This window comes from Diceros bicornis, chromosome 5, assembly GCF_020826845.1.
Source record: "Diceros bicornis minor isolate mBicDic1 chromosome 5, mDicBic1.mat.cur, whole genome shotgun sequence".
In the NCBI taxonomy this organism is placed as follows: domain Eukaryota; kingdom Metazoa; phylum Chordata; class Mammalia; order Perissodactyla; family Rhinocerotidae; genus Diceros; species Diceros bicornis.
In genome coordinates this window covers 75,913,718-75,925,551 of record NC_080744.1, presented here as the reverse complement: position 1 = coordinate 75,925,551, position 11,834 = coordinate 75,913,718, and the positions used below count along the sequence as shown (strand labels likewise).

The window sequence follows — 11,834 nt, the reverse complement described above, 5'->3', positions numbered from 1 at the left end:
GTTCTTACAACAAGATAAAGGTGAACAAACTGAAAAATCAATGATTTCCTTGGATCCTTCAGGACCTCAGTCTGCAGGGGAAACTGCCATCCCAAATCTGGAGAGATAGACTCATCCATTGAGATACAGGTGAGATCTGCTTAGCTGAAGCAGGAGCCACAAATTAGTAGGAACAGTTAAATGGCAATTTAGATGAATAGCTAGACTGAATGTGAACTAGAGAGAAAAGGAGAAACTCCTGGGAACCCCCACACTTTCATGGGCTTTACCTACAAGAACCTTACAAGTTTCTCATGGTAAAGATTTGAGAAAGACCCCTCATGAGTCTGGAAGGAGGAGAAGAGTAATCATTGTGAAATACACCCAGAGAATTTTCCATAGCAAAGGCCTAATTTCCAGGAGAAAGATTTGGGCAAAGGCTTATCCCAGTTAGGGGAAAGGCATTCCTCTCACCTCAGCCTCTTCTAGCCATCCTATCTTACCAAGCAGAAAGCACACACACACAACTGTCAACAGAGGTCAGTGCTTCAAGGAAATAGATTGGGAACACTTGAGTCAGAGAGAAGAGTATAGGAGAAGGAGAAACACAGCTATGCTCCCAGAGAAATACTTGTGAAGGTCACAACCCCAAGACACAGGCACACAAAAATAGAGACTTATTCAAAAAGTTGTGGATCACTCTACTCCCCCCACATCTTACCATTGCACCAACAGGCTTCAGTATACTAACAGTGGATTACAGTTGAAAGAGCTGCAAGACACCAACTCTCTCAGTACATAGGGAAGCCCAGAGTCAAGAGAGGAGACAAAAACAAACATACTAAAGAAATTGGACACTGCTGATACCTATAGCAACAGCAAACATTAAACAGAACACAACTCCTAGTTGGATTACCATAAATCTCACACTTAAGGCCTATTTATCTCAATTCCTTATACCAGATACAACTCAACAAAAAATTACAGTGTATGCCATACAGCAAAAAAAAAAAAAAGTCTGTAGGGAAAAAGCAATTAGTGGAACCAGACTCAGGATACAGATGTTTGGATTATCAAATAGGGAATTTAAAATAACTATAATTAATATATTAAGAGCTCTTATGGAAAAATAAGACATAATGCAAGGACAGATTGGTTAAATAAGCAGAGAGATGAAAACTATAAGAACCAGAAGGAAATACTAGAAATGAAAAATGTTGTAACCTAAATGAAGACTGCCTTCAACAGGCTCATCACTAGACTCAACACAGTAGAGGAAAAAAATCAGTGAGCTTGAAGATAGTTCACAAAATAAAATACAAAGAGGAAAAAATAATGAAAACCAGAACAGAACATCCAAGAACTTTTGAACAATTTAAAAAGGCATAACAGATATAATTGGAATGCTAAAATGAGAAGAGAGAGAGAGAAGACAGAGCAGAAGAAATGTTTGAAATAATAAATGCCAAGGATGTTCCAAAATAAATGACAGACATTAAGCCATACATGCAGGAAGCTCAGAGAACACAAAGCAGGACAAAATGCAAAAAACAAAGACAAAACAATAACAACAGTAAAGCCTAAGCATATCATATTCAACCGCAGGAAACCAAAGATGAAAAGAAAATTTTGAAAGAAGCTTGGGGGGAAAAAAACCACAATGCCTTACCTACAGAGAAATATACAGTGAATTACAGTGGACTTCTCATCAGAAATCATGAAAGTATGAAGAGAGTGGAGTGAAATATTTAAAGTGTTGCAGGAAAAAAATATACCTAGAAATCTATATCCAGCAAAATTATCCTTCAAAAGTAAAGGAGAAATAAAGACAAGCCAAAAATGAGAGTATTCTTGCCAATAGACCTGTCCTATAAGAAATGTTAAAAGAAGTTCTTCAGGCAGAAGGAAAATTATACAGGTCAGAAACTTGGAAGTCCATAAAGAAAAGAAGAGCATCGGAGGAGGAATAAATGAGGTAAAATGAAATTATTATTTCCATTATTCTTAAATAATCTAAAAAATTTCCAAAGTAATAATAGTAAAAATGTATTGGGTGATTATAGCATATGGATAGTGAAATAAATGACAGCAATATCACAAGAGATGAGAGCAAGAAATTGAGAACACTCTGATCTAAGAAATTTACACTACACGTAAAGTGTATGGTGTAATTTGAAAGTCAGTTTGGATTAATTGAAAATGTATATTGTAAGTTCTAGAGAAACCAGTGAAAAAATAAAAAGGAAAGAATAATTGATATACTAAGAGAGGAGATAAAATGGAATCATGTAAAAGGATCAACTAAAAGCAGAGAAGGCAGTAAATACAATGGGGATAAAGAAACAGAGTAATGCAATGACTAGAAAAGTTAAAACCGTGGAAGATATTAATCCAACAATATCAGTAATCATTTTAAGTGTGACTAGTTTAAACTAAAAGACAGAGATTGTCAGAATGGATAAAGAAAACAAGACTCAACTAAATGTTGTCTACAAGAAAACTACTTTAAAATTAAAAATTTAGATATAATAAATGTAAAGGGATTGAGGAAGATATACCATGCTAATACTAATGAAAAGATAGCTGAAGAAGCTATATTGATTTCAGATGAAGCTGACTTCTGAACAAGAATGATCAGGCATGAAGAGTGGCATTACATAATGATAAAGGGTCAATTCTTCAAGAAGACATAACAATAATAAATGTGTATGCCCCTAACAACACAGTATCAAGATATATGAGGTAAAAGTGAAAGAACTAAAAGGAGAAATAGACAAAGCCACTATTACAGTTGGAGACTCCAATACCCCTCTGTCATTAATTGATCAAGCAGGCAGAAAAACAGTAAGGATATAGGTGATCTAAACAGCACTATCAATTGGTTTGTCTGACTTACACTTGTATAGACTACTCCATACATCACTAGGAGAATACACCTTTCTCTCAAGCTCATATGAAACATTAACCAAAATAGGTCATATTATGTGCCATAAAGCACACCTTAACAAATTTAAAAGATTAGAAATCATACACAGTAAGTTCTTAGACAACAATGGAATAAAACTAGAAATCAATAAAGAAAGATATAGCTGAGAAATCCTCAAATATTTGGATTAAACAATACACTTCTAAATAACAGGTACATCAAAGAACAAGTCATTAGAGAAATTATAAATTATTTTGAACTAAGTCCAAATGAAATACTGCTTATATTTTTTAGGATACAGCTAAAGCATTGCTTACAGGAAATTTTTTTAACATTAAATTCATACATTAGAGAGAAAAAATATCTAAAATCCATAATATAAGCTTCTACCTTAGAAAAACAAATAATAATAATTAGGATAGAAGTCAATGAAATTAAGAACGGAAAAACAGTAGAGAAAATGAACAGAAACAAGAGCTAGTTCTTTTAAAAGATCAATAAAATTGCTAACCCTCTAGCCAGGCTAAGTAAAGAAAAAAAGAGAGAAAACACAAATGACCAATACCAGAAATAAAGGAAAAGTCATCAGTTCTGATCCCATGGATATTAAAAGGATAATAACAGAGTACTAAGAACAACTCTATACCCCCAAATTGGATAATTTAGGCGAAATGGACCAATTCCTTGAAAGACACAAACTACCAAAATACACAAGGAGAAATACATATCCTGAATAGCCCTAACTCTATTAAAGAAATTGATTTAATAATTAATAACATTCCAAAAAGAAAGCACCAGACCCAAACAGTTTTAATGGTAAATTTTACCAAACATTTAAGGAAGAAATAATACCAATTCTCTACCATTGCTTTTGGAAAACAGAGAGAGAGGGGACACTTGCTAACTCATGGCATTAAACCATTATTACCCATTATTACCATAACCAGATAAAGCCATTACAAGAAAGAAAAACTATAGACCAATATATGTCATGAGCATTGACATAAAAATGCTCAACAAAATATTAGCAAATTGAATCCAACAACATACAGGAAAAAAAATTATACACCACAGCCAAGTGGAATTTATTCCAGGTACGCAAGACTTTGCGACATTCAAAAATCAATCTATCACATGTAATCTATCATATCAAGAGGTTACAAAAGAAAAATCATATGATCATATCAATAGATGCTGTAAAGACATTTGACAAAATCCAACACTCATTCATGATAAAAAACTCTCAGCAAATAGCAATACAGGGAAAATTTTTCAATTTGATAAGGAACATCTATAAAAAACCTTACAGCTAACATCATACTTACTGGTGACAGACTTTACGCTAATTTCAGGAAAAGAGCAAAGATGTCTCTTGTACCACTCTTATGCAACATCATACTGAAAGTCTTAGTGTAATAAAATGAGAGAAAGAATTAAGAGAAATACAGATTGAAAATGGGAGAAATTGTCTTTATTTAGAGATATGATCGTCTACGTAGAAAATCTCAAAGAATTTACAAAACAAAACAAAACAAAAACCTTCTGGAGCTAAATGAGTATAACAAGTTTAAAGGATACAAGGTTAATATTAAAAAGTCTATATACCAGTAATGAACAATTGGAATTTGAAATAAATAAATTTTAAAAATACCATTTACAATTGCACCAAAAAGAGAGAAATACTTAGGTATAAATCTATATACGATCTAAATGCAGAAAGGATCTAAATACAGAAAGTACAAAACTCTGATGAAAGGAATCAAAGAAGATGTAAATAATGGAAAGATATTCTGTGTTCATGGATTGGAAGACTCAATATTGTTAAGAAGTCAGTTCTTCCCAACTTCCTCTGTAAATTCAGTACAATCCTATTCAAAATCCCTGTAAGTTATTTTGTAGTGATTAACAAACTGATTCTAAAGTTTATATGGAAAGACAACATGATATTGAAGAAGAACAAATTTGGAGGGTTCACACTACCTTATTTCAAGACTTTTTCTGTAAATCTATGGTAATCAAGACAGCATGGTATTGGCAAATGAATAGACACATAGATCAATGGTACAGGATAGAGAACCCAGAAGTAGATACACACAAATATAGTTAACTGATCTTTGACAGGAGCACAAAGACAAGTCAATGTATTAAAAAAAAAATCTTTTCAATAAGTGATGCTAGCATAAGGGATGTCCATATGCAAAAAGGGGAACTAGATATGGACCTTACATGTTTCACAAAAATTAACTCAAAATAGACCATAGAACTAAATGTGAAATGCGAAGCTATATAACTTCTAGAAGAAAACATAGGAGAAAATGTATGTGACCTTGGGTTTTGTGATAAGTTTTTAGATATGACATCAAAAGCACAAACCATGAAGAAAAAATAAGTTGAAATTTTTAAAATTAAAATCTCTGCTTTGACAAAAGACACTGTTAAGTTAATGAAAAGACGAGACACAGATTGGGAGAAAATATTCTCGAAACACATAATCTGATAAAGGTCTTTTAGCCAGATAGCTGAGTTTTAAAACTCAGCAATAAGAAAACAACCCATTTCAAAATGGGCAAATGATCTGAATAGACACCTCACAACAGAAATATACAGATGACAACAATATGTAAAGACACATTACATTATCTGTCATTAAAGAGATGCAAATTAAACAAAAAGATACTACTACACACCTAGGAGAACGGCTCAGATCCAAAGAACTGACAATGTCAATTGTTGGTGAAGATGCAAGTGACAGAAACTATCATTCATTGGTGGTGAGAATGAAAAATGGTATAGTCACATTGGAAGACAGTGTAACAGTTTCTTACCAAGCTAAATGTCCTACATGCATCCAGCCACTGTGCTTCTAGGTATTTACATAAATGAGTTGAAAACTTCCACAGGAAAACTTTCCACATGAAAATCAGCACATGAATATTTATAGCAGCTTTATTCATAATTGCCCAAAACTGGTAGAACTAACATATCCTTCAACAGGTGAATGGATAAAAACACTGTGGTATATCCACATCTACAAAAAGACACAGATAAATCTTAAATGCATTTTGCTAAATGAAAGAAGCCATGTATCTGAAAGGGGTACATACAGTGTGGCCCCATTTATATGACATTATGGAAAAGGCAAAACTAAAAATACAGTAAATGTATCAGTGGTTGGCAACAGGAGAGGAAGGACTGAATAGATAAAGCACGGTGAATCTATTCTGTATGACACTGTAATGGTGTATACATGACACAATGCATTTCTCAAAACCCATAGAACTTTACAGCACAAAGAGTGAACCTTAATATTTATGAATTTTTAAAAATAATTTAGAAGGTTGGAGGATCCCAGGCTGGAATGCAAAATGTGTGAAAAGAATCTACTGTATTACAAATGTATGAAAAAACCTCCTGATGAGGTTGGAAGGAAAAGGTGCTGACTTAAGTAACTAGGAATTAGTGGAGTCTGTAAGACTAAAGGCAAAGTGACTGTACATAGCACTAGACTCTACTTGATAAAGTTGTTTCTCATGGGTGTATGGGTAAACAACTCCGAAATAACCATATATGTATACTGGAATTAAATAAGTAAGCTGTTGGCAGATGGTGTAAAGTTTCTCACTGTTGGAGTGAAAGGTTACAAACAAGCATGGAGAGATTAGAATGATCCGTGTAATAACAGATTAGAGTTGGCAACATCAGTATAAACTCATGTTTAACATATATATACACAGATGGTTACACATATAAATAGTCATAGATATGTGTATATGCACAGTTATTGTACACATACTTGTTGCCTTACTCTGCCAGCTGGAAAAGCCTAGAAGCAATGACAATCTAATAACAACAGGTACACCTAGAACCCATATCTTGGTTTCTAATATCATTCTCCAATAAAACAAACCAGGGGTCCTTTCAAAAATAGCTGATTCTATGATGGGCAGGAAATATAAGAGACGAGCCTGGAGCATCTTGTAGTGCCAGAAAATAAGGAAGTGCTAAACACACACACACACACACACATTGAAGGAAGTATGTCAAAGTTACACAGGAGCTAGTCAAAAGAACATCAAATGGTCAAAGCTGGAACAATTTGAACAAAATAAATAGCATAGTATTGGATTATAATCCAAAGTATAAAATAAATACGAATCTACACTAATATAAAAACGCTGAATAGATAAATTAGGGAGAATAGACAAATTTCTTGTGCAGAAGAATTAAAAATCATCTTTGTACATACTTTGGCATCAAGGAGGTGTAACATAACTCTTCACTCCTCAACTGTGGTCTGTGCATAGTGACTTCCTTCCAAAGAGTACAGTATAAAAATGGCAGGTGGGGGGAAAAGTAACTTTGTAGTGGAGAAACCTGACAAACACTACCTCAGCCCAGTAATCAAGGTTAAAATAAATAGTGATATATCATGTTGATAACATGCATCCTTGATATTATATGATGAGAATAGTACATTACCTCTATGGTCTTCCTCCCCCAAACCCATAACACTAGAATTGTCATGAGAAAATAATTAAACAAATCCCACTTGAGAGACACTCTACAAAATAATTGAACAGTTCTCCTCAAAACTTGGAAGATCATCGAAACAAGAAAAATTTGAGAAAGTATCACAGTCAAGAGGATCCTAAGTAGACATGACAATTAAATACAATGTGGCATCTAGTATGGGATCCTGGAAATGTAGTAGGACATTAGGTAAAAACAATGAAAATCTGAATAAAGTGTAGACTATAGTTAATAATAATGTATCAATATTGATTAGTTGTATGACAAATATACCATACTAACATAAGATGTTAATAATAGATGAAATGGAGTATGGAGTATTTGGAAACTCTCTATGCTATCTTCACAACTTTTTTTATATATCTGAAACTATGCTAAAATAATTTTATTTTTTAAAGGAATAAAAAATTATTCAACATAATTCATCATAGTAACAGAAGACAGGGGAAACATATGAATATCTCAAAAATAAAAAACATTTGATAAAATACAAAATCTATTCCTCATAAATCTCATGGGAACTAGGAATTGAACAAAATTATTTAATGAGATAAAGGGTATTTACAAAATAAATAGATTACAAAATCGTTGATAGTGGAGATGTTGAAAGCTTTTCTCCTGAGACTGGGAATAAAATGGGAATTTTCTGTCACCATTTCTATTCAATACTATACTGGGTGTCAGTGCAATAAGTTATGGAAAACAAAAATAGCATTTCCTTAGAAAAGGAAAGGTATAAATTTCATTATTTACAGATAACAAAATACTGTCTATACATATGTGTGTTAGTATATTTTATATATCTCTATCTATCTATATCTATATCTCAAAATAATCTGAACATGAACAATTAAATTTAGGGAGTTAATTTGGCAAAGTTGCTGTATTAATAAGCAAATAAGTACAGTGTAATGTATTTCTACATGAAATAACAAATGAAAAATGAAGATTTAAAAATGTAACATTTTCAGGAACATCAGAAATATCAATTACATAGGAAAAGATCTACACACAATATCAGAAAACATTATTGAAAGGAAGTAAATAAGCCTTACAAATGAAGGGATATAATATAATTCGGTTGGCAGATTCAGTGGCATATAGATGTTAATTCTCCCCCAAATTCATTTTAAAGGTTCAATACAGTAGCACGCCAAATCCAAATCCCATTAGGCTTTTTGGAAATTGTCAGTCTGATTTCAAGAATTATATAGAATGCAAAGAACAAAGGAAAACCAAGGTTGTCTTGATGAAAATGAACAAAGCTTCATGAATTACATGAAAAAATTTCCAAGCCTTTTATAAGATTACAGTAAAGACTCTGTGTACTGACAAAAGACAGAAAACTAGACCAATGGGAAAGAAATAGAGACCCAACAAACAGATCAACTGATATACAATTACTTGATTTATAATAAAGGTGCCACTATTGCATGATGAGGAAAGGATAGTCTGTTCAGCAGTTGGTGCTAGATATATTGGCTATCAATGTGGAAAAAATTGAGTCCCTTTTCAAATAATACAGAGAAATAATTTCTAGGTGTAATGTAGACTTAAAAATGAAAGGCAAAACAATGGAGCTTCTTGAACTTAACATAGGACAATGTTACCATGATTTTGGTGAAGGCAAAAAATTAAGTACAAACAGCATTAACCATAAAGGAAAACAGATGAATTGGTTTGCATCAAAATTAAAGCTTTTGTTTATCAAAATGTATATTCAATGAAAGACCATTATACAAAAGACATAGTAAACGTTTACATGTCAAAAAATGAGAAAGAGGACATTTAAACAGGTACAACAGAAAGGAGGTTGTCCAAATGGCTAATAAGCGTATGAAAAAGTATTCAAGGTCATTATCCACGAGAGAAAAGATCATTATAACAATAAACACTTGCCAGGATATATAAAATTTTAAAAATCTAACTACAGTCATGCATTACTTAATGACAGGGATACATTCTGAGAAAAGCATCACTAGGCAATTTCGTCATTATGTGAACCTCATAGAGTGTACTTCCAAAAACCTAGTTGACATAGCCTACTACCTACCTAGACTTTATGGCACTAATCTTGTGGGACCACGATCATATATGCAGTTCATTATTGACCAAAATAGTCATCATATATGCAGTCGTTATGTGGTGCCTGACTGTATAAGTGTGTTTAGAATACTCTTAGACAGTGCCCACTAACATACTCCTAGGTACATAGTTAGCAAAAATTCATCATGTATGCCCTAAAATACATATGCATGAGTGGTTATAGTGGCACCATTTCTAGTAGCAAAAAAAAAATGAAAACAAAGTGCCCATCAAGAGTTGAAGGGATAAATAATCCTTGGATTATGCACACAGTGAAATAACGGATAGATCCTGAGGAAATGAAAATGGAGAGGCTAACGTAGCAGATGGAGGAGAACCTCAATGGGGGAACTATCTTCCATAGTTTCTCTTAACCTGGGACTATTAAATGACCCCAGTATGGCAGGGGGCTGAGTATATAAGCTTTGCCCATGCAGGGGACTGCTGGGGAAAAGATAAATGACAACATACAGAATGACCTCATTTGTCAGAGCTGGACCAATAAGCACAATGCTACTTTACCAAATTCTGGGCTGCAGAAGGCTGGATAATAAACACCTAAACAGTGAGGAATAAGAAGCTAAAGAGCTAAAGCTAAAAAATTCTTTATCACAGGAATGAGTCATCCACAGTTTTCAGAGTTTAGTTGAAAAAAGAATCTGCAATTGCAACAGGTATGAAACACAGGTAGAATGAGAATTACCCAAAATGAAAATTAATCTGGGCTCCCCTAAATGATTACAGAAAGATATAATTTCAAATAGACCTGTAGACTAACAAAGACTAGCCTCTAAGATATTTAGGTTTATTTTTTAAGGGAACATGAAAATTAATATGGCTGATTCATCTCCATGAGTGACTCACATAGACAATATGATCTTTATGAGAAGAATTTTATTTTATACCTGAGCTTTGCTTTGAAGTTGAGAAATCTTGATTTCATTGGTATTATTTCTGTGGTGAATTATTTGATTGAATCTAAATTCATATATAGACAAATTCATTTCTGTTAGATTATTTTGAGTTTGCTAAGGTGTTGTGATATTTGTGGATCATAAATACTCACAATTGAAAGGCCTTGGCAATTGCAGCTAGAGGTTTGAGATTCAGGTATATGCATTGCCTACGATATGTGAGACTGAATAAAATTATAAGCAGCCTGATACTTGATATCTAGCTTCTGATTATCATGTGGCTTCATTAGGTTAATTTTAAGGGGAAAATACATGCTATGAATGATGCCATTTTTTTCTACTCTGGCCTCCCAGAAGATACAGCCTGTATCTTCTCCTGTATTGTTTCTGTATAAAGGCTCCTGACAGGTTCTTGAGGCCAAGGTATCTTATTTGCTTTGAATTGGCTGTTTTTAGTGAATCACTGGTCTATATACAAAGGAATTTGGCCTTTTTTGAATAAGGACAACCAATATCCCTCATGTAGAAATCACAGAGGAACACGAGCAATGCAGACATGAGAGATGTAGTTTTCATCTTTGACTGCTGTCCAAATCCTGTTCTCATAGACAAAGACAAATGGGGAAAAGGACCCTTTAGTCTATTTCCCCTGGGGCACCATTAACTACCCAGCTGTCCTGTACTGAATATCTCAGATCTTTAGTCCATCTGGGACCAGAGTTTAAGGATACCATCCCTAGTAAGAGATTTCAGGATAAAGAAGTTGTGGGTATGGGAGGTACCATGGTTTGAGTGAATGATGAGATCATGTCTTGAGGAGATTTAATAACATAAAAATTATGCTCAATGGGATTATACTAGGACCCAGCAGAGGTGACAATCCCAGATCATGAAGTATGTGTGTGTGGGGTAGGGGTGTGAGTGTGTCTTAGCTTCGTTAGAGTATAAATTCTATTTAGGAGCTTCAGATAATAAATCCCCTGTGATAAACTCCACATCTTTCTGTCTCCTTCCAAATGAGCAACACTTTCTTTTATATTAACCAGTTTTTGGTGCTTCATTCTCATAATTTTCAGAAATTATACCGCACTTCCTTTTTTACATCGTATGTTGCAGTAAATCTGGCTGGCAAGATATGCACCATTACATGGGTTAGGGCTACCTTTAGTAACTAAGAAATTCCTAATAGACCTTTCAACTAGTGAAGACTTGCTTCTAGGACATTTAGATTCATTCTTTCAGGCAACATGAATATCATTATGTATTCTTCTTCTCTGTGAGTGATGTATATGATGGAATCCTCATCAGAATTTCACTTTTCACCCGAGCTTGCTTTAACTGAAAGTTGAAAAAGTTTTGTGATTCATCAGTATCCTTTCTATGGTGCAATATTTGCTTGG

General features: G+C 33.6%; 1 non-coding gene across 1 annotated transcript; it reads left to right on the top strand.

The window, feature by feature from the left end:
• The first annotated feature begins 11,224 nt into the window (after window positions 1-11,224).
• On the top strand, window positions 11,225-11,300 carry LOC131406551 (small nucleolar RNA SNORD115). Its single transcript, XR_009220191.1, has one exon. It is a non-coding gene; the product is annotated as a small nucleolar RNA SNORD115 (small nucleolar RNA).
• The last annotated feature ends 534 nt before the right edge of the window (window positions 11,301-11,834 follow it).